The following is a 25,032-nucleotide window of genomic DNA, read 5'->3' as shown; positions in this document are numbered from 1 at the left end:
CATATTTGGCCACTAAGAGCCTTTTGAGTCTTTCGGGATGGCCCTAGTCGTAGTAGTCACTGATAGCTTTTTGTATTCTGGAGTGACAAAATATTGCAGATTCACCTCAGGTTACAATTGCAAACCTGGAATTAACCAGTTTTTTTTGAACATTGTTTTGTGTGGAAAAATGGAATTTAGAGACCCCATCTGGGTATGGGAAATATTTCTTGCTACTGGCTTAGTCATTGTCACCTGTCCCTTTCAGTGAAGTGAGTTAGAACTATCTTTTAAATAAATAAAATACAAATTTGTATTGCTGCTTACAATTGAAACTGAGGGATACATGGCCTTTCCTTAATCTCATTGATTTTTATATCTATTTTGCTTTTCTTCCACACTGAGACTCTTGTTCTCCATGACATCAGTGAATTTACTCATTTGCTTTATTCCAACAGGTGCTTGCATGCACACACATCTCAGTATTATCAGCAACTGCAACAGAATGGTTATTTAAAATGTTAAAATTTTTGTAGTTCTTTTAATCCTTAGGGTGTATTCCACTATGTATAGTTTAGCTAGCATGTTTCTAAATTCTCTTAGACTGGTTTCTTTCTGTGTGGTTAAAATGACAACTGGAGATTTAGATTCATTTCAGTTCTGCTTTCAATTTTTACGGGCTTTGAAAATTTAGTTTTTTGTTTTTTAATCATATAAAATATTTGCATGGTCCTAAAGTCAAATTTATGAATAAATTTTTTGGTTTTTTTTTTGTTTTTGTTTGTGTGTTTGTTTTTTATGGCTGCATCTGTGGCATATGGAAGTTCCTAGGCTAGGGGTTGAATCGGAGCTGCAGCAGCATGGGATCCGAGCCACATCTGCAACACACACCACAGCTCACAGTAATGCCGTATCTTTAACCCACTGAGCGAGGCCAGGGATCAAACCTGCATCCTCATGGATACTGTCTGAGTTCATAACCTGCTAAGTCACAACGGGAACTCCTGTGATTAACTTCTGTTCAGAGACATTTAGCTTCAAGTCCATATCTTTTCTCCTTGAATGTATTAAAAATTATGTGTGTTTGTATTAATATCTCACGTTTATTAGATAAGTATACTCACTTTTCTCCAACCTTGCTCTTTGACTCTGTTTACCACTGCATAGTACCTCATTGTGTCAGGGTACCGTAGTTGGTTCAATGTGTCCCTTACTGATGGATATCAGGGTTGTTTCTAGGCTGTTACTGAAAGTAATGGTGCAGTGAATAGTCTTGCTTGTATTTATTTTCATTTGGGCCACTGTGTCGTTGGGATAGATTGAGAGACAGAGGATTGCTAAGTCAAAGAGTAAATGCATGTATATTTGCGCTTGGTGTTGCAAACTTCCTTATGTAGTGGGTATGCCCTTTTGCATTCCCATCAGCCTATTTCCCTGTCTTTTGTCTGTAGAGTATGTTTTAAACATTTGGATTTTTGCCATTATGATAGGTGAGAAATTGTATCTGTGTAGTTTTAATTTGCATTTTTTATTTTGAGTTTGATTGAGCATCTTTTAAAATGATTAAGGACCCATTTGCATTCCATCTTAGTCTAATTTTACATCTGTGTGAAAATGGTATACAATTATAGTAGTATAGGAAAGACTTATTTTACTCTTACAAATGTATTTACAGCTGCTTGGTTGTTATGTATATGCATATATACGGCTTCATTGTGAGTATTTTGGGGCTCATGTTTTATCCTTCTGATACTGTTAACATCTTTCCTGGATTTTAGAGGTCTCTTCTTCCTCCCCAGGTTTATTTCACATCAGAAGTATGTTATCAGGAGATTAAAAGATCAATGAATGAAATATGAATTTGTCTGTGACTTAATAGGACAGCTTACTGATGCAGGCTTGAGTTAACAATCCTTTGAATTCATTTTATTTTCATCAGTAAATATGCAGTTAAGTAAAAGAATTCTAGAACCTGGTCTGCAGATCTTGTGAGACTATGACATGATTTTTCTGAAACATCTGTTTATTTTGCAACAAGAGCTTGTATATGCACAGCATTCTTTGCAGAAAATAGCTTTGATATTATAAGATTCATTATTAAGGATTCTTAGTCTTGTGTTCTCTTTTGTAAGTATTTGTTAGATTGTCCTGTGGGATTTCATAAATATTGCTTTTGTTAGTAAAGCTGCTGACAGCAAAAGCTTTCAGTAAATTATTCATGTGCTGTTTGTTTTCTGTGTTAAAGAATTTAATGCATCTTTACCCAGGATATTTTTAAATCTGAACTTGGTAACAATTTGTAGACATATGGTGAATAAAAACTGTAATGCTTATTTTCCATATGAGAAAAGTATTCTATTAACAATATTTAGAGCAACATCAGCTCTCCAGAATAGAACATAGCTGATTACTGAAGAATAATGGAAAATAACTTTTAAAAATGATTTTGAAATAATTACTCATAGAAATTTCTGTTCTTTCAAGATGTGTGCCACTGAATTTTATCTGTTCTCTTGTTCACTGTCATTTATATACTTACTGTTCACTTTAATTCATTGAAAACTTTAGGTCTTATTTTACAGTCTTCCTCTCTATTCCAAGTCTGGCATTGTTCTAGATAATTTGCATGTCTGCTTGGCTTATCTTTCTAATACCATCTTCAGTACATTGAATACTGTAACTTCCTCATCTCCAGTGGCTTCTCTTTTATGCACCTTCAAGCATCAGCTTCCATAACTGCACCCCACCCCTGCTGAAATCTTAAAATAATATCGCAGTCTTACCACAGTCTCCTAACATTCCAGGTTTCTCTGGAATTATACTGGCACTGTTTTTACCCATCTCAGTTCACTCCTGTTTATTTCCTTTCCTGTTTATCTTAGATTCCATTGACAACCATTTGCTGTTATTTCTACCCCTCACTTCATTGTTACCTTCTACTCATCTGCCTAGAAAAACTCAGTTTTAAATGTCTACTTTCTCTGTTTAGTCTACAAAATCAAGTTCTCTTGCTTGAACTTCTTTAAATACAGCTACTGACCTTAACAGTGCAGCCTGGTAATCCTATTTCCCTCTTTTTTTTGCTCTCTTCCATTCTCACTGAAGCTACTTCAGACGTTTACCAGTACTGTGCAAATCTCTGGCACTTCCTGACACCCTCAGTCTACCCACACCATCACTTGTACTCACCTCATGTTTTAGAGAATGTACAAGCAACTGACTCCCATAATTAACTTCCGTCAAGCCCATATTCTCATCATTACTTCCTTCTGATCCAAAATTAACCCTCATACATGTCTTTTTATACTATAGATATTTAATGCTTGAAATTTCCCTCTAAGCATTGCTTTAGTTACATTGTGCAAATCTCATGTGCTGTATTTTTGCTTTCATTAACTTAAAAATATTTTGTAATTTCTCATGTGATTGTTTCTTGATTTATGGATTACTAAGAAGCATGTTGCTTATTATTCCAAATATTTTAGGATTTTCCAGCTATTTGTTATTTATAGTTAAATTCCATTATGTTTGGAAAATATGTTTTGTATATTTTCAGTTCCTCATAAGAACATTTAGTGGTCATCCAACGTTTCAGGGAGACTCTTAGGCCAAACTCAGGAGTTCTGCCCACCTCCGCAGCCTCCTCTTCTTTCATAATCTGCCCTGCAAATTATAGTCACTTTGGCTACCCCAACTTTTATCTTCTTGTCAATTCTGAAAGACTTTTTTTTTTTTTTTTCTTTTTTGGTCTTTTTAGGGCTGCACCCACGGCATATGGAGGTTCCCAGGGATCGAATCTGAGCTGCAGCTGCTGGCCAAAACCACAGCCACAGCAGCGAGGGATCTGAATCATGTCTGTGACCTATACCACAGCTCATGGCGATGCCAGATCCTTAACTCACTGAGCGAGGCCATGGATCGAACCTGTGTCCTCGTGGATGCTAGTCAGATTTGTTTCCCCTAAGCCACAACGGGAACTCCACTTCTGTGTGATTTTGGAACTCTATCTGCTTCCCTCTTCCTCAAGCTGAAGCCTGAAAAGATGGGATATCTACAAGCTGTAAGATGGGGTAATTTTAGAGCTCATCTTGTTTGTTTCCTTTCTCTCAGGGGTCACAGTCTTGTGCCACCTGTTGTCCAGTGTCTGAAAAGCATTGTTACATTGATTTTTCTAGTGTTTTTGTTTAAGAGAGGAAGGTAAGTCTAGTCCCTGGATCCTAACTAATCTTGCCTGAAGTAGCCTATTTTACCTTCTTCTGGTTCTTTCTATTTTTCAACAGGTTCCTGTCTCTCCTCTATAACAAAGAATATAAAGGAAGCACAAGGTCTGATCTTCAGCATTTACTAACCTGTTTCTCCTCTCCCTTTCACAGCCGAACATTTCGAAAGTGGTCTCAATATCCTTGTTTCTGGAAAGTGTTGTTTGTGAGCTGGCAGAATCTGTGTCACCTGGACATTTGTTTAGAAATAGAGAATCTCAGGCCTAAACCTAGAACTGCTGAATCGAATTAGAATTTTAACAGGATTAAACAAGGTGATTGGTATACACATTTAAATTTGACAGTACTATTCAACATTTGCAGATTATGTTTTTTCATTTTCCATCTTGTTCCTGAGGGCATTGTTTCTGGCATTTGTCTTTGCTAATTCTACTGAATCTGTTCCTACCTAAGTCATCAAAGACCCTCTCAAAATATATCTAATGAATGAGTGTCCATCTATATTTTACTGCGAGCAATTCATCCTCCTCCTTGAAATAGTCCTTTGGCTCTTGGGTTGACATATTCTCTTATCCTCCAACCTCTGTGACTTTTGCAGGCTTCTTCTCTGCCTTAAATGTTGGTGTTCTGTAGAAATTGGTCATCAACTTTATTCACTTTATTCAGATTTTATAGTTCTTAGTTGATCTCATTTTCTCTGGTAACTTCAGTTTCAACATATATTCCATCCTGAATCTCTACTCTTTTCCAAACTTATATGTTCTTAAAATCTCCATGTCTGTGACAGACACCGTGATCCCCCTCCTGTGTCCTTTTCCTCAGTGACTGGCACCAACCATTGTCCCAGCCAGAGAGTTGTCAGTGGTCTTGGACCTCTCCATCGCCCTTACTCCACGTTTACTCACCCTTACTTCCACGTTTAATAATTCTCCAAGGCTTATCAACTTAATCCCTAAAATTAATTAAATCTGGCTACTTCTCCTAGTCACTGTTGCTACTTTTCTAAATAGGACTTTATCAGGTTTTAACAGAGATTGGTGCAGTGGCTTCCTAACTGGTTTCCTTATCTCCAGCCTTGTTCTCTTTAATCTCCATTTTGCAGTAAGAATACTGCTTTTAATAAGTAAATGTGATTTTCACTTCTCATCTTAAAGCCCTTGCCAAACTTGTTAACTTCTTAATTTAGCATATAAAAATCCTCATGACCTGGTCCCTACCCACTCAATTCTGAATTTGAGTACTTTGCCCGTTCCACTACTACCTTGTACCTAGGCTTTTGTACCTGCTCTTCCTTTGACTGGGCGCATACTCCTCTTCACGGCTGGCTCCTCATCATCCGTTAGGTATCACATTTTGCATGAGTTTCCTCCCTGACTTTCTAGACCAGTTTGCCTCTCTCTTCACAGCTTACACATACCCTCTCATGGCTCCCACCACATTGTTCTGTGGATGTATTGGTGTGAGCTGTGATTATATCAGTGTATGTTTCCACCATAAGCACTCTGAGGGTAGGTACTAGTCTTATTGTTGTATCTTAGGTGCTTAGCATCCTTCAGTCATTCAACAAATATTTATTGAGCACCTGCTGTAAATGTCAGGCAGAGTTCCTGCCTCTCATCAAGCTTATATTGGATTGTGGGGTTGGAAGTAGGTTAGGGTAGAATGAGAAACAATAAACCACAAAAGAAAAATTTTTATTCTTATTTATAGTAGATCCTTAGTAATATACTTTTGAAAGAATTAATGTATAAATTATTATTTTATTTTATTTTTTGCTTTTTAGGGCAGCACCCGTGACATATGGAGGTTCCCAGGCTAGGGGTCCAGTTGGAGCAACAGCTGCCAGCCTACGCCACAGCCACAGCAATGCAGGATCTGAGCCGCTTCTGCCACCTACACCACAGCTCAGGGCAACGCTAAAGCCTTAACCCGCTGAGCGAGGCCAGGTATTGAACCCACGCAGATTCTTTACTGCTGTGCCATGACCAGAACTCCTAAATTACGATTTTAAAGAGCCCTTGAAAGTCCAGAAATCTTTGGTGTCATTGTTAGTGATTTAAGCTCTGCTCTCTCAAAAGGTAACCAGGAGTTCCTTCGTAGCTCAGAGAGTTAAGGATTCAGAGTTTTAACTGCTGTGGCTCTGGTTACAGCTGTGGCACAGGTTTAGTCCCTGGTCTGGGAACTTCTGTGTGCTGCAGAGATGGCTAAAAAATAAAATAAAAAATGTGACAGCTTTTTTGGGCCTATTGAAATGTGGTAATTACATTATTATTTGGGGGCTTTTATTCTATCTAATCTTAGTTTTATTTTACCTGGTATCCCTGATCAGAGCTGAAGTAATCAAGGGTTATTAGAGGTACACTTTAGAAATAGCAGTGAAAAGTAAACTTCAAAAATAGAAAAATAATAAATTATGTTCTTATTAAGAAATATTTTATGTGCATTGTTTTTTATAAAGGTCAAGATTTAGATTCTAAAATCAGAAAAAATGTCTCCTTAAATAGCCAAAGTACATATTTGATAATCAATAGGCTAAATTATCTGAAATTGGCATAATATTTTGAATAATTTCCTTAAAAATGCTGTCACTTTATTTCTGACTAATTATATGAAAAAGGTATATTAAATTTATTTAAAAATTTTATACACCCTTAATAAAGTTTTTTTATTCCAAGCACAATTTTAACTTAAATTAAAAAATTTTTTTTCCCATTATAGTTGGTTTACAGTGTTCTGTCAATTTCTACTGTACAGCAAGGTGACCCAGTCAAACACATATATACATTCTTTTTCTCACATTATCCTCCATCAAGTTCCATCTTAAGTGACTGGATATAGTTCCCTGTGCTACACAGCAGGTTCTCATTGCTTATCCATTCCAAATGCAGTAGTTTGCATCTGTTAACCTCAGACTCCCAGGCCATCCCACTTGCTCCCCCTCCCCCTTGGCAACCACAAGTCTCTTCTCCAAGTTCATGATTTTCTTTTCTGTTTAAAGGTTCATTTGTGCTGTATATTAGATTCCAGATATAAGTGATAACATATGATATTTGTCTTTCTCTTTCTGACTTACTTCACTTAGTATGAGAATCTCTAGTTCCATCCATGTTGCTGCAAATGGCATTATTTTGTTCTTTTTATGGCTGAGTAGTATTCCATTGTGTATATATGCCACAACTTCTTAATCCAGTCTTCTGTTGATGGACATTTAGGTTGTTTCCATCTCTTGGCTATTTCAAATAGTGCTGCAGTGAACATAGGGGTGCATGTATCTTTTTCAAGGAAAGTTTTGTCTAGATATATGCCCAAGAGTGGGATTTCTGGGTCATATGGTATTCTATATTTAATTTTCTGAGGTACCTCCATAGTGTTTTCCATAATGGTTGTACCAAATTACATTCCCACCAACAGTGTAGGAGGGTTCCCTTTCCTCCCCACCCTCTCTAGCGTTTGTTATTTGTTGACTTGTTAATGATGGCCATTCTGACCAGTGTAAGGTGATAACCTCACAAATGTTAATTTCAGCAAAAAATTTTGTTAGAATGATGAGAGATACTTAGTGGATCAGTGGAAAAACTAAAGAACCAAACAAATATCTACAGTTTCATTTGGGCCAGAGAGGTTATTTTTTTTATAAATTATAACTCTTCTGAGTTATATAATTAAATCTGCCTTTTGGAATTTTCTTGAGCCCTTATACCTAAGAGTGTATGCTGCTTGTTGCATAGTTTCTAATATATTGTAATTGTCTAGAGAATCAACAATCCAGTGCAGTATTTTGCTCCCAGTGTTTTAATACTGCAAAATTATCTATGAATAAGGACTTTTTTGGTACATAACAGCACTATTAATCACATCTAAGGAAATTACAATGAATACTATCTAATATACTAAAAATTTAAATTTACTCAAATATTTACTACATGCTTTTTGTAGCCCAGGACTCACTAATGCTAAGTTTACTCATTGCATTTGTTTTTGTCTCTTTAGTCAGTTTTCATCTAGAACAACCTTGCCTTTGTTTTTCATGGCATTGACTCCTCTTTGAAGAGTCTAGGGAAGTTGTCCTCTAGAATGTCTCACATTGAAATGTGTTATTCTTTCATGCTTAAATTTAGGTTAAACACTTAGCAAGTATATGTATATGTGTGTGTGTATACATACATACATACATATATATATATATATATATATTTTTTTTTTTTTCTTTTTAGGGCTGCACCCACAGCATATGGAGGTTCCCAGAATAGGGGTTGAATCGGAGCTGTAGCTGCCGGCCTACACCATAGCCGCAGTAATGCCAGATCTGAGCCACATCTGTGACCTACATCATAGCTCACAGCAATGCCGGATCCTTAACCCACTGAGCGAGGCCAGGGATTGAACCTGAAACCTCATGGTTCCTAGTCAAATTCGTTTCTGCTGTGCCATGACAGGAACTCCAAGAATATTTTTTAAATTTATTTATTTTTATTGAAGTATATTTGATTTACAATGTTGGGTTAATTTCTGCTAAATCACAGCAAAGTGATTCAGTTACATATATATATATATATTTTTTTTTAAAGCTTTTCCATTATGGTTTATCATAGGTCATTGAATATTGTTCTCTGTGCTGTGCAGTAAGACCTTGTTGTTTATCCCCTCTGTGCATAATAGCTTACACCTGCTAATCCCAACCTCCACCCCTCTCTCAATCCCCTCTCTCTTGGCAACCATTAGTCTATTCTCCTTGTCCATGGGTCTGTTTCTGCTCTGCAGATAGGTTCATCTGCACTGTATTTTAGATTCCACATACAAGTAATAGCATATGGTATTTGTCTTTCTCTTTCTGTCTTAACTTAACTTAGTATGAGAATCTCTAGTTCCATCCATGTTGCTGCAAATAGCATTATTTTGTTCTTTTTCATGGATGAGTAGTATTCCATTGGGTGTATGTATCACATCTTCTGAAATCATTCATCTGTTCATGGACATTTAGGTTGTTTTCATGTCTTAGCTATTGTGAATAGTGCTACAGTAAACATAGGGGTGCATGTATCTTTTTGAATGAAAGTTTTGTCTAGTTATATGCCCAGGAGTTGGATTTTTGGATCATATGATAGTTCTATATTTAGTTTTCTGAGCAACCTCTATACTGTTTTCCATAGTAGTTATACCAATTTATGTTCCTACCAACAGTGTAGGAGGGTTCCCTTTTCTCCAAACCCTCTCCAGCATTTTTCACTTGTAGACTTACTAATGATAGCCATTTTGACCAGTGTGAAGTGGTACCTCATAGTGGTTTTGATTTGTATTTCTCTAATGATTAGTAATGTTGAGAATTTTTTCATGTGCCTGTTGGCTATCTGTATGTTTTCTTTGGAGAAATGTCTATTTAGGTCTTCCCTTTTTTCGATTGGCTTGCTTTTGTTGTTGAGTTGTACAAGCTGTTTGTATATTTTGGAAATTAAGCCCTTTTTGGTCATTCATTTGGAACTATTTTCCTCCCATTCTGTAGGTTGTCTTTTCATTTTTTAAAAAATGGTTTCCTTTGCTGTGCAAAAGTTCTTAAGTTTGATTAGGTCCCACTTGTTTTATTTTTATTTCTACTGCTTTGGGAGGCTGACCTGAGAAAGTATTGATACTATATGTCAAAGAATGTTCTGCCAATGATCCATTCTAGGAATTTTATTATGTGATATCTTATGTTTAAGTTTTTAAGCCATTTTGAGTTTATTTTTGCATATGGTAAGGGACTGTTATAACTTCATTGATTTACATGCAGCTAGATCATATGGTAGTTCTCTTTTTATTTTTTTGCGGAACCTCCATACTATTTTCCATAGAGATTGCACCAATTTACATTCCCACCAACAGTGTAGTAGGGGTCCCTTTTCTCTGCATCCTCTCCAGCATTCACTGTTTGTAGACTATTGATAATGGCCGTTTTGGCTGGTATAAGGTGGTAACTCACAGTAGTTTTGATTTGCATTTCTCTAATAATTAGTAGTGTTGAGCATCTCTTCATGTTTTTTGGCCATCCGTATGTCTTCCTTGGAGAAATGTCTATTTAGATCTTTTGCCCATTTTTTTGATTGGCTTGTTTGGTTTTTTTTTTTTTTTAATATTGAGCTGCAGGAGGTATTTATGTATTTTGGAGATTAATCCCTTGTCAGTTGCTTCATTTGCAGATATTTTCTCATTCTGTGGGTTTTTTTTGTTATGGTTACCTTTGCTGTGCAAGAACTTTTAAGTTTAATTAGCTCCCATTTGAGACTATATATATATATAGTTATTTCCCCCCACAATGTTTTTTTTTTCTACTGTACAGCATAGGGACCCAGTTAAACATACATGTATACATACTTTTGTCTCCCATTGTCATGCTCCATTGTAAGTATCTAAACATGGTTCTCAGTGCTACACAGCAGAATCTCGTTGTTAATCCATTTCAAAATCAGTAGTTCGTGTCCGTTAACCCGAAGCTCCCAATCCATCCCACTTGCTCCCCCTCCCCTTGGGCAACCACAAGTCTGTTCTCCAAGTCCATGATTTTCTTTTCTGTGGAAAGGTTCATTTGTGCTGTATATTAGATACCAGATATGAGTGATATCATATGGTATTTGTCTTCGTCTTTCTGACTTACTTCACTCAGTATGAGATTCTCTAGTTCCATCCATGTTGCTGCAAATAGCATTATGTCATTCTTTTTTATGACTGAGTAGTATTCCACATCTTCCTAATCCAGTCATCTGTCAATGGACATTTGGGTTGTTTCCATGTCTTGCCTATTGTGAATAGTGCTGCAATGAACATGCAGGTGCATGTGTCTTTTTTAAGGAAAGTTTTGTCCGGCTATATGCCCAAGAATGGGATTGCTGGGTCAAATGGAAGTTCTATGTATAGATTTCTAAGGTACCCCCATACTGTTCTCCATAGTGGCTGTACCAGCTGACCTTCCCACCAACAGTGCGGGAGGGTTCCCTTTTCTCCACACCCCCTCCAGCATTTGTTATTTGTGGACTTACTAATGATGGCCATTCTGACTGGTGTGAGGTGGTATCTCATGGTAGTTTTGATTTGCATTTCTCTGATAATCAGGGGTGTTTTTTGGGGCATTTTTTCATGTGCTTGTTGGCCATCTGTACATCTTCTTTGGAAAAAATGTCTATTCAGGTCTTTTGCCCATTTTTCAGTTGGGTTGTTGCTTTTTTTGCTGTTGAGTTGTATAAGTTGCTTGTATATTCTAGAGATTAAGCCCTTGTCTGCTGCATCATTTGAAACTATTTTCTCCCATTCTGTAAGTTGTCTTTTTGTTTTCTTTTGGGTTTCCTTTGCTGTGCAAAAGCTTGTCAGTTTGCTTAGGTCCCACTGGTTTATTTTTGCTTTTATTTCTGTTGCTTTGGGAGACTGACCTGAGAAAACATTTGTAAGGTTGATGTCAGAGAATATTTTGCCTATATTCTCTTCCAGGAATTTGATGGTGTTTATTTTTGTTTTTATTTTCATTACTTTAGGAGGTGTATCTGAAAAGATATTGCTGCAATTTATGTCAGAGAATTTTTGGCCTATGTTTTCCTCTAAGAGTTTATAGTATCTGTTCTTACATTTAGGTCTTTATTCTATTTTGAATTTATTTTTGTGTATGGTGTTAGAGAGTGTTCTAATTTCATTCTTTTGCATGTAGCTGTCCAGTTTTCCCAGCATCACTTATTGAAGAGACTTTTTCTCCTCCATTGTGTATTCAGGATAAGTTTAGTATTGCTGTATTCTTTTGGTTTTTGCTTATCTGGGAATTTTTTAAAAAATTTTTGTGGCTGCATAAAATAGCATATGGAAGTTCCCAGGCCAGGGATTGAATCCAAGCCTCAGCTTTGACCTTTGCCGCAAATGTGGCAACACTGGATCCTTTACCTCACTGCACTGGGCTGTGAATTGTACCCTTGTCTCTTGTGGTGACCCAAGATGCTGCAGTCAGATTCTTAACCCACTCTGCCATAGCCGGAACTCCGAGAAATTCCTTATCTTTTCCTTCTATTCTAAATAATAATTTTGCTGGGTAGAGTATCCTAGGTTGCTTTATTTTCCCCTCTCAGAACTTTGAATATGTCTTGCCACTCCCTTCTGGTCTGCACGGTTTCTGTAGAGAACTCAGCCAATAGCTTTATGGGGGTTCCCTTGTAATTAACTTTTTTTTTTCTTGTTGCCTTTGAATCCTCTCTTTATTTTTAATTTTTGCCATTTTTTTTTTTTTTAGTATGATTTGTCTTGGTGTAGGTCTCTATCTTGTTTGGGATCTTCTGTGCTTCCTGTACCTTGATATCTGTTTCCTTCTTTAGGTTTGGGGAAGTCGTCAGCCATAATTTCTTTAAATATATTTTCCATCCCCTTTTCTCTCACTTCCAGCTCTGGAATCCCTATTATGTGTAGCTTGGCATGCATTATATTATCCCATAAGTCTCTTACATTGCTTGCTTGCTTTTTTCCCCTTCATTTGGCTGTCCTACTGTCCTGATTGGGTTATTTCAATTATTCTATCTTCCTGGTCACTTATTTTTTCTTCTGTATTATTCATTCTGCTCTTCACTGCCTTTAGTTCAGTTTTCATGTTGGCAAATGAATTTTATAATTTTTTCTTGGTTACTCTAGTTCTTTTTTACAGTACACTGCATTTCTATCCATAGAAGAATGGACAGAATTTTCTTCAGTATTTTCATTATCTTAGTTCCCTCAGTATTTTCTTAGCTCCTTCAGTGTTTTCAATATCTCCTTTTTGAAATTGGTGTCTATTAGACTAAAGAGTTCTGTTTCATTGTTCTTTCAGTGGAGTTCTCTCGGTCTTTTAACTGGGAGTGGTTCCTCTACTTCTTCACTTTACTTATATTTCTATTATTCTGTGAGTTTAGGAGAAACAGTTGTCTGCTCTGGTCTTGGAGGGCTATAGATGTGTGAAAGTGTCCCTGTGTAGCTTGTGTGGGTTTAATATTTTTGGTGCGAGGGCTGTTTTTGGTATGGGTGCCTGCTGCTTCTTTCCTCAACATGTGCTTGCCGCTATTTCCTTGATAGTGGTATGCAGATGCAGCAGCTGATGCTTGGTCCTGGTGTTCTTGGCAGTGGTGGCAGCTCACATGCACACCCAGAGGAAGTGAAGGGAGTGGCTATGGCTCCTGACTTCTCCTGGAGTTGGGCGGTCCTGGCATAGCAAGACTATTACAGTGCTTCTTACTGTAATAAGATCCCATCATGTCTATCAGGTTGCCTCACTGCTGGTAATGCTGAATTTTATCCCATAGTTAAATTAAGGTGGTAACCACCAGATCTGTTCATTGTGAAGTTACATTTACTTCTTTATAGATAACAAGCAATTTGTGGATAACATTTTGGAATTGTTTGACTATCCTTTTTCCAGAAACATATCACCCAGTTGTTTGAGCATTTACCAGTAATGAATTATTACTACAGTCTTTAATTAAAAGCTTTGAAAAAGTTTTGTTTCTGAATAAGTGTTGAGGGGGTGCTGATAGTTGCTTAAATTTCTTCAGTTTTTACTGTTTTGATGGTTAGACCAGGTGTTTATATTTGACAGCCAGAAGGGCTTTGCCTTGATCCTTTACATCTACTGTCATGATTCATAATCTTTGGGGATTTTTTTGTTTTTGGCTTTTTAGGGCTGCAACGACGGCACATGGAAGTTCCCAGGCGAGGGGTCGAATCAGAGATGCAACCACTGGCCTATGCCACAGCCACAACAACTCCAAATTTGAGCTGCGTCTGTAACCTACACCACAGCTCATGGCAACACTGGATCCTGAACCCATGGAGCAAGGCCAGGGATCAAACCCGCATCCTCATGGGTACTAGAAAGGCTAGTAACCCGCTGAGCCATGATGGGAACTCCTCGTGATTCATAATCTTTTACCCTTTGCAAAACAATGCCCATTATTTTTTTAGAAAGAACTTTCTTGTTTTAACATTAAGAATATAGTAGTGCAACCTTTTTTTTTTCTTTTTTTCTCCGCTTCTTAGGACCACACCTGTGGCATATGGAAGTTCCCTGGCTAGGAGTCAAATCAGAGCTACAGCTGCCAGCCTATGCCACAGCGACACTGGATCCGAGCTACGTCTGCAACCTACACCACAACTCACAACAATGCTGGATCCTTAACCCACGCACGAGGCCAGGGATTGAACCTGCATCCTCATGGGTGCTAGTTGGGGTTGTTACCATTAAGCCACAACAGGAACTTCTGTGTAGTGCATCCTTTAATTATATTGCGGCACTGACCAGTAGAAATTTAGTGCAAGCTACATTCACAACTTATAATTCTCTGTGTGTCACATTAGAAAATTAGAAAGAACTGGAATTCATTTTTAATATTTAATTTAAATAAATCCAAATATATTTAAACATGTAATCAGCTTAAAAATTATTGAGATGCATTGCATTCTCTGTGTGTATGTGTGTATTACATCTTCTAAATCTGGTATGTCTTTTATATTTAAAGCAAATCTTAATTTATTTTTTTATTTTTATTTTTTGTCTTTTTAGAGTCACACCCATGATATATGGAGTTTCCCAGGCTAGGGGTTGAATCAGAGCTGTAGCCGCTGGCCTAGGCCACAGCCATAGATAGCAACATAGGATCCAAGCCTCATCTGCGACCCTACACCAAAACTAAGGACAATGCTGCATCCTTAACCCACTGAGTGAGGCCAGGGATTGAACCTGCATCCTCATGGATACTAGTCAGGTTTGTTTCCTCTGAGCCATGGCAAGAATGCCAGCAAATCTTAATATAAATAGTCACATTTCAGATTTTAAATAGCCATAGTCACATTTCAAATTCTGAGTAGCCACATGTCACTAAGTAGCTATTGTATTGGATAGTGTAAGTTTAGTGGTTATGATGTTGGGCACAGGGAGCCAGACTAACCTGGTTTAAATCTTGCCTTCTCCATCACTAGCTTCATGACTTTGGGCATTGTTAATTTTCTTTGTGGTTGTTTTCTCATTGTAAGTAGGAATAATAATAATTCCTACCACTAGGTTTGGAGAATTCAAAGAATTAATATAGGTAAAGCACTAAAGTAATGCCTGGCACATAGTAACTATTTAGTAAATGTTAACTTCTATTATTACACCTTTAGGCTTGGTACCATAATTCCCCTTCTGTCTTAGATGTAGCCTTGTATTTTTTTAGAGTTAGGATTAGATCTTTGTTCTCTTGATTGCTGTTTTGAATCAGGCTGTTTATTGTCCTCAGTCTCTTGCTTTTCCTCTTCAGTAGTGACTTTATAAACCAATAAGATGAATTAGATTTTCCAGGACAGTTTTTGGTTTCAAGTGTTCACTCCTTGATTACTATAAGGAGTCGAAGTGAATGGGAATACTATAATTCATTGAAATGAATGAGAAAACCCAACAACTCTGCACATGGCCATGAGCTAATGAAAGATTTGTTATTATAATTTTAAAAAACTCGCAAAAGATTGACAGCTACCGTAGACTGGGTCATTGTTGCCTTTCTCTTTGTAAACCCCACCCTCTCTATACAACAGCCTATGTGATTATAGCTATGAGACGAATCATTACCATATGGGTGTAGAGGTGATCTTGAATATTCATGAATATAGTTGTATCCAGCTCAAAGTTATTTAGAATGTGTTTCAAATTAGATATTATCCATTTTTGTATTTGGTTAAAATAACTGTAGATGATTGAAGAGGAAGTATTTTTTTTTTCTTTCTTTTTTTTTTTATTTTCCCACTGTACAGCAAGGGGGTCAGGTTATCCTTACATGTATACATTACAATTACATTTTTCCCCCACCCTTTCTTCTGTTGCAACATGAGTATCTAGACAAAGTTCTCAATGCTATTCAGCAGGATCTCCTTGTAAATCTATTCTAAGTTGTGTCTGATAAGCCCAAGCTCCCGATCCCTCCCACTCCCTCCCCTCCCATCAGGCAGCCACAAGTCTCTTCTCCAAGTCCATGATTTTCTTTTCTGAGGAGATGTTCATTTGTGCTGGATATTAGATTCCAGTTATAAGTGATATCATATGGTATTTGTCTTTGTCTTTCTGACCCATTGCACTCAGTATGAGATTCTCTAGTTCCATCCATGTTGCTGCAAATGGCATTATGTCGTTCTTTTTTATGGCTGGAGTAGTATTCCATTGTGTATATATATACCACATCTTCCGAATCCAGTCATCTGTCGATGGACATTTGAGTTGTTTCCATGTCCTGGCTATTGTGAATAGTGCTGCAATGAACGTGCGGGTGCACGTGTCTCTTTTAAGTAGAGTTTTGTCCGGATAGATGCCCAAGAGTGGGATTGTGGGGTCATATGGAAGTTCTATGTATAGATTTCTAAGGTATCTCCAAACTGTTCTCCATAGTGGCTGTACCAGCTTACATTCCCACCAACAGTGCAGGAGGGTTCCCTTTTCTCCACAGCCCCTCCAGCACTTGTTATTTGTGGATTTATTAATGATGGCCATTCTGACTGGTGTGAGGTGATATCTCATGGTAGTTTTGATTTGCGTTTCTGAAGAGGAAGTATTTAGTGAAGTTTTATGAAGGAGATATCCTATTTTTTTTTTAAACTTGATTGTCCATTTACTGTGGTAAAACATTTTGTAGTCAGAATACTAGTAAAGTCTTGCTCATGGTAGAAAATTGAGGCACCACTTAATCAAGTAAGTATTGAATTACAGTGTCACATTCAGATCTTTGGTTGCACCTCCAAGTTAATATTCACAGTATATTATCATTGAGCTTATATTTTCTAAAGTATAATATGCAAAAATGGAACTGAGAAAACTCTTGTTTCAGAAATTCAGAAGACTTTGCATCAAGTATGGGTGAAACATCTTACTCTTAGAACAGTCTTCTGGCCACAGATAACAAAAAGTTGCTTATACGGTGTTTAGATAAATATCTAAACATGTACGTTTATATGGTTCATGAACATTCTATGTAGTTACTGTAAAAATTCCTTTATTTTTCTCATCTAACAGAATGAAAAATGACTAATTCAGATTTTCCATTTTGAACTGAAATATAAATATTGCTAATGTTGGCATGTTAACCTAAGGCTATTAGTTACATGCTTTTTCTAAAAATTAGAGACTTTAGGGGTAACTGTTCATAATATTGGTGGTATTGTTTGCAGGCTTTCAGAATGTACCTAGTCTTCTTGCCAATCCCATAGAAGTTATAAAGTATTAATATTATTTATGACACTTTAAAAAGTGATATTAAAACATTTTTTACAAAGGACAGATTTGAAATCATCTCAATATAAAATTTTTGAGAATGAGACTGATCTTTAACAAAAATAGTGGAGATTTTATGTCATGCAGGGTCGCTAAGAATCGCTAATACTTAATTGCATCTTGGCCCAGCCACCCTTCAAACCTGTAGGATCCTAAAAAAGGATACAAGCAAACAAACATAAAACATAAAAACAAACCAAGGTACAAATTGCAAGTAGCAGTGGCAAACCAGAGGTCATTTTAATACTCTTTTGTAGTCATCCTTCTAGTTGGGAAGGTAGGTCTTAAAAACAGAAAAAACTAAGTGGTTGAGAAGAAGAGCACACATAGGGCTAAATAAAAGGCTTTTTCAGAGGCAGTTGTCAAGAGTAGGCCTTTGTAGAAGTGACATGTGGGTTGAAACATGAAGAATGACAGGAAGTTAGCCATGTAACAGAAGAGTGGATGTGGAGCCACTGTTCAGACAGAGGGGGAGCAAATGCAGAGATTTTATTTTACTGTGGGAAAGAAAACAGCTTGTTCAAGAAATCCACTTATGTGGCTAGAGTGTATTGAGTAAGAGGGAGTGTGATTTAAGATTAGGCTATAGAGAGGTGGGAATCAGATCCTATAGTCCTTTTAGATTGCCATGGTAATGAATTCGGATTTTATATTGGCTATAATTGGGAGCTGTTGAAAGATTAGGCAGAGAAAAAAGATGACCAAACTTGTTTTAAATCTCTTGGTATTATTTATATATAATTGTCAAAATGTGTTTAAATGTGAAAAAAGAAGGTCCACGTTTTATGCATAACAATTTTTAAAATGTGACTTTTAAAAAAAAAAAAAAAAAAAGAGTTCCCATTGTGGCTCAGAGGTAACGAACCCAACTAGGATCCATGAGGATGCGAGTTCGATCCCTGGCCTCGCTCAGTGGGTGAAGGATCTGGTGTTGCCGTGAGCTGTGGTATAGGTCGCATATGCATCTCGGATCCCGAGTTGCTGTGGATGTTGTGTAGGCTGGCAGCTACAACTCTGATTTTGCCCCTACCCTGGAAACTTTCATATGCTGCAGGTGCATCAGTCAAAAGCAAAAAAAAAAAAAAAGTGTGACTAGTGAGCACGAAGGTACTAGATGTTAGTTAGCAATTTGGGGAAAATGCTGTAGGCCTTTAACTATGAAGATATAACTATTTTCTGAGGACCTATTACCTGCTAAGCAGTGAGGTAGGCATTTTTACACTTACCTTTCACAGACATTTCCTTGAAAGGAAACCATTATTTTTCCTATTTTATAGTGTAGAAAACATTGGTTACAGTGAGAAATTAGCTAGTGTAGCAGAGCTAGGATTTGCAACCATGTCTGCCTGACTTCATTTTACTAAAGTTTTTTCCACTGTAGTTGTTTCAGGCCAGGGTCAGGGGGTGGTGGAGAAGGGGAAGAGGAGGAAAGCTGAAAATTGAAGAAAAGGAAAGAACTCTTTTTTTTTTTTTTTTTTTTTTTGGTCTTTTCTAGGGCCACCCCTGTGGCATATGGAGGTTTCCAGGCTAAGGGTTAATCAGAGCTGTAGCCACTGGCCTAAGCCAGAGCCACAGCAACACCGGATCCGAGTCTCGTCTGCGAACTACAGCACAGCTCATGGGAACGCCAGATCCTTAACCCACTGAGCAAGGTCAGGGATCGAACCCGCAACCTCATGGTTCCTAATCGGATTTGTTAACCACTGAGCCATGGCGGGAACTCCCAAGAAAAGGAAAGAACTCTTTATATAAATGTTTATTGAATAAATTAACATATATTTCAAAAATTAACGTATTTTTCATTTTGAGGAGTGGTTGGGAAGGTAAATGCTGTAAATTAGAACAACTAAATTTAATCTCCCTATTAGGACATTATGATCTTGAAAAAATTTCTGATCCAGCTTTTATTAGAAGTTGACATTCACTGTTTTGGTGGGGTTTTTTGTTTGTCTTTTTTAGTGCTGTGCTTGCAGCCTATGGAGGTTCCCAGGCTAGAGGTCGAATCAGAGCTGAAAATGCCAGCCTTTGCCACAGCCACAGCAACACCAGATCCTAGCCAAGTGTTTGGCCTATACCACAGCTCATGGCAACACTGGATCCTTCATCCACTGAGCAGGGCCAGGGATCGAACTTGCATCATCATGGATACTAGTCGGGTTTGTTACCACTAAGCCACGACGGGAATTCCACATTCACTGTTTTTATGGTATATGTGTACAATGAAAGTTTTTCAAAATGTGTATGTTTAATCAGATAGTTAAAATCATCATGTAGTATTAACAGCTAATCATTTACCTTTACTTGAAATCCCCAGGAAAGGAGTTCTGCATGCTCAGTGGATGGATTAGTGTGGAGCAGAGAGGGGAGAACTGATAAGGTGTATAGCCAAACGGAGTAGACAACATTTGTTAACTCTCAAATGTTGCCTGTTCTTAATAAATAACATGAATGTATTTGATTGGGCCCTTTGTTGAATTATTTCAGCTTTATTGTTTTTAAATATTTTGATTATAAATTGAGAACTAGAAGCTAGAGAGCCTGAGCCTTATGGTTATAGTAGACACTAAGGGATCAGGAAGGGTGAAATACAGGATTTAGAGGATGACTGAATAGGATAGGATGTTGAAAATTAATGTTAAGGAGTAAAAGAAATACTAGTCCTTTGACATTAGGCTCTTAGCTTATAGTGAAGAGATAGTTTTCTTAGGATGAATAACATACACAATGCTTGTATTTGTAGATGTGTAAAAATGCTTGCTTACCCTTTTCTGCATTTCTGCTGCTGTAAATAACTTTGAAACTTTTTGGGCATTAAGATTTCACTTTAATTCTGCTGGTATTCATATAATGTGTGTTATTTTTTTACTCTGGGCACAATACAATTTGGAATTATTAGTGACTACACAATTTAATTGTGCAGTGATTGTTGATGACTTGTTGCTATTAGGGGATGAGAGGATTTCAACTGAAATAAATTCCCTGTGGATATTTTCCTTTCATAAGATGGAATTCTATCAAGAGGTGTGAAAGATTCTATCAGAAAGTGAGGAATAGTCTATCAAGAAGTGAGAGCTATTCCATTAAAAAGTGAGAAATTTGCAGAGACCTGGAAACATAGAAGAGACCAGCTAGAATTATTAAGCCTATTCCAGAATAATTTGTACAGTGACTCTGGTCGTGGTAAACTGAAATTAAGCCGACTTAAATGGATAGGAAATCAGGACCTTGGTGAGATATATAGCACAGTTTTTATACAAATCAGTCAAGGAGTGAGTGTCTAATAACTCTTCCGCTGTGACAAAGGAAAAGTGGTTAAAGCTGATGGGGATAGACCTTTTGAAAAATAATCCTCTGTCCTCAACAAAGGATTATTCACCACCAACAATAATTTTTTTTTCTGTTATTAAAAAAAAGATGACAAGAAGAATCATAAACAGTTGTTCATATTTTTAAAAGTAAGTAATATAGAAACCCATAGAGTAAAAATCCTTCTCCATGTATGCTATCAGCAGCGCAGTCCCACTACTCTTCGAAGGAGGAAACTCTGTTGTTCAGTGTTTATTCTTCCAGACTTTTCTCTCTGTATTTACATTTAATTAGAGGCGCACACACACACATATACACACAGGTGTACATATATTTTAATATAAGTGGGGTCCTCTTATGTACATTTTAAAACTTGATTTTTTATTTAACAATAATGTATATTGTGATAATCTTTCAATCTCAGTATATGAATATACTCCAGACTTTTCATATTGTCGCCTCCTATACAGATTATATATGATGATGAAAATAGCTTTTATTTCTGTCTTAAGAAACAGTACTATTTTTTATGTAATATACTCAGACAGTACCAGTGTCATTTAGGTATTCACACAAGTATAAACATACACCCATATCTACCACATACATATTTATAATATTTATCAATGGATTACACAAGCTAATTTTTACCACAAAATTATCTTATATGTGCTTAGGGATTTTTATTCTTCCCCCCTCCCTGTTCCCCATCCCCCACCAGGCACCTCCCATCTTTACCCTCCTGATAGCCTGGTGTATGTTCTCGTACCTTTCTCAGTGTTCCTAAAATCATATGCATGTGAAATTAATATAATTTATACTTGTCTGCATTGCCCACTTTTCACAAAACTCATTTAAGATCATTTGAAATATAGCTTACTCATTTTTTTGCCAACTAAATATTCTAAGGCTAGAATCAGTAAACTACAGGTAATCAAATCCATCTTGCTGGCTATTTTTGTAATAAAGTTTTATTGGAACACAGCATCACCCATTTTTCTATTGAGTGGTGTGACCTGCTATAAGTGATATCTTTTCCTCCAATCTTGTCTTTTGCTTTGTTATATTTTGCCATAATTTTTAAAATTTTAAACATAATGAAGTAAAGCCTATCTATCTTTTTACAGCTTTGAGGTTTAAAAGTTTGCCTAACTCCAAGGTTATCCTTGTACTTTCCTAAAATTTGTATTACTTCATTTTTTCATAGGTCTGGAATATATTTTTCTGTATGTATGTGAGGGGCGTTATGCTATAGTGTGGTTAAGATCACAGACTCTGGTTCTGTTATTTGCTACTTGTGTAACCTTGGACAGGTTAATTAAGATTTCTGTGCTTCACTTTCCTCCTCTAGGTTGAGAATGTTAATAGTATCTGTTTCATAAGGTAGTAGTGAAGATAAAATGAGTGGTTAGTATGTAGATAATGTTTAGAACAGTTTGGCGCATAGAAACACAAGTCTATTGTTATATGTAGTGAGTAGATATCTCACTTCTCTTCCATAGGGATGACCAGTTTCCTTAGTACCATTTATTGAGTAGTTCATCCTTTTCCCCAGTTGATACAAAATGGCATCTCTATTGCCTATTAAGCTTCTAAATATATATAGCTCTCTAGCCTGTTAAGTAGCTCTGTTTCTTCTGTTGCAGAACAGAGTGGCTTAGTTATTGTAGCTTTATAAATCTGTTAACTGATGAGTTCAGTCTGTTTACTTTGCTCTAAATATTTTGACTCTTCTTAGCTTCCCTTCGTCCTTTATATTATTTAAAAAAAAAAACAAAAAATAAAAAACTGGAGTTCCCGTCTTGGCACAGCGGAAACAAATCCAACTAAGAACCATGAGGTTGCAGGTTCAATCCATGGCCTTGCTCAGTGGGTTAACAATCCGGTGTTGCCGTGAGCTGTGGTGTAGGTCACAGACATGGCTATATCTGGAATCTAATATAGGGCACAAATGAAACTTTCCACAGAAAAGAAAATCATGGACATGGAGAACAGACTTGTGGTTGCCAAGGGGGGGCCAGTAGGAGGGACTGGGAATTTGGGGTTAATAGATGCAAACTGTAGCCTTTGGAATGGATAAGCAATGGGATCCGGCTGCATGGCACTGGGAACTGTGGTCACTTGTGATGGAGCATGACAATATGAGAAAAAAAGAATGTATACATGTATGTGTGACTGGGTCACCTTGCTGTGCAGCAGAAAATTGACAGAACACTGTAAATCAGCTATGTGGAAAAAATAAAACTTATTGAAGTTAATGAAAACCCTCTTAGTAAGTTTTATCATGGAAGAGAGTAATTCTAATTGGCTGGTATTGGAATGGAACCTGTGGTCTCATTAATATTTTCAGCAGTGGAAATTTTTAGAAGTTATCTGGTTGTATAATCTAAAAATTGATAGCATCCATTGTACTATATGGGCACTGGGAATATGGTGAATAGAAACTGTAAGCCTGCAGTTCCCAAAATGTACCCTGAAACCCCAGGGCACCTTGGTGAACTTCCAGGGGTATTTCAAACTTTATAGGGAAATGTTAGACACCATGTAAACTTCTGGGTCATGTTAGTTCACAGTTTCAACATTTGGTTTGTGCTGCTATCATTTTGATGCTGTAATAATATTTGTGAAGTTGGGGTTTTGGTGGTCACTATGATAAAAAGCAAGTATCATGCAGAAGTCAGTGTGAAATAGGAAATGTGGAAGAAGGCAGTATCTAATCGGATTTCAAGGTTTGAGAAGTTGTGCAAAGCCCAGTAGGTACACACCATCCCATAATAACTAACTGTGGTTATTTTAAAATGAAATTTTTGTTTTTTTCTATTTGTGTATTAATTTTTCCAAAGAGGTACTAATACATAAGATTTATTTACTCATTCAAACATAACAAACAGAACTGTTCGGCATTTCTTTTAACCTAGGAAATTTATGAAAAAAAAATACTGAAGAAATAAGGGTACCAGGAGCTAAGAAAGTTTGGGATTTTCTGCCTTAACAAGTTACAAATATTTATAAAGATTGAGAAAATTTTTGAAGTACCGTGTTGGTAGATTACCATATGCTATGACTACTTATAACAGTGCAAACCGATCTTGCCTGGTCTTCGGGCAGACAGCTTTTCTGAGAAAGTGATATTTAAGCTGAGTTTGAAGGAAGATTAGGAGTTAATGGGAGAGGAGCGGTGGTGGCAGTAGCTTGTATGAAGAGGGCGGGTGTAGGAGACTGACAAAATGCAGCGTGCTTTACAGGAAGAGAGGAGAGTGATGCAGGAGGGGCTTGCAGAGTGGATAGAGGCCAGATCACAGAGTGACCTGGAGGGCCACTTAAGGAATTTATGTAAATTTTTTAAAAAATAAAAGGTAGTGGCAAGCCTTTGAGAGAGTTTAAGTGAAGGAAGAATGTCTTAGGTCTCCATCTGCTTTCTTAGGGAATAAAATACAAAGATGATAAACATCAAATTTAAATAACATTATGTTCTAAGTAATATAGATGTTCTAAGTATTTTCGGTAAAATTTTGAAGCCTTGATTTTCAAAGGCATTTGTAAACTTTTATATGAATGTAATTTTTTGTTAACTTTTGCAACACATATTTTTTTGTTCAAATTGGTTGATATGGTGTAGACTTTTTAAATGAAATAAAATCAAAAGCAAGATAGAATGTTTAACTGTAAAACATTTACATTGATGTAATTATTTTTGTTTTTTTTCTAAAATGGCAAAAACTTTGAATTTAAAATCAATAAATTTATATGATGAACTATTTTAAATTACCAATTTGCATGACTTGACTGCCAATCTCATGTATTTAATTCTTTTGAGTTTCTGAGTTATTCAATTTGAATGGTGTAATAAAGACTTAATAGATATACAAGAAAGGCATAAAAGTAATTTTTCTTGTTTAACTGTTTTATATCCCTGAAGTTTATATTTTGATTTATTTTACTCTAGTTCCAGTAAATTAATACAATATAAAATTTTAATCTTTTATTATGTAATAAATAATTAGTGTCATACTTAAATTCATAATGTAAGTAAATTATAAACAAAGAGCTGTATAGATGGATATACCTGAAAAACAGTCTTGGTTTCATTTGTTCATATGAAGAAATCTGATTATAACTTGAGTTGTTCATGAGGGAGTTGATCAGTAGTTTTCTTGCAGAAAAGAGGTAGAGTTTTAAGTTGGAAAGCTTTCTCTGGCTGAGAATATAAGGCTTATAGCACATGTTTTCTTTAAATTATGTTCTTTCTGTGTTTAAAGAATT

General features: G+C 36.5%; 1 protein-coding gene across 17 annotated transcripts in view; it reads left to right on the top strand.

Moving 5' to 3' along the window:
* The window catches only part of NEO1 (neogenin 1), a 234,909-nt gene that overhangs the window by 49,219 nt on the left and 160,658 nt on the right, over positions 1–25,032 (top strand). The gene's annotated exons all lie outside the window — the stretch shown is intronic.

This window comes from Sus scrofa, chromosome 7 (assembly GCF_000003025.6).
Source record: "Sus scrofa isolate TJ Tabasco breed Duroc chromosome 7, Sscrofa11.1, whole genome shotgun sequence".
NCBI classification, from domain to species: domain Eukaryota; kingdom Metazoa; phylum Chordata; class Mammalia; order Artiodactyla; family Suidae; genus Sus; species Sus scrofa.
This window is presented reverse-complemented; position numbering and strand designations above follow the sequence as displayed.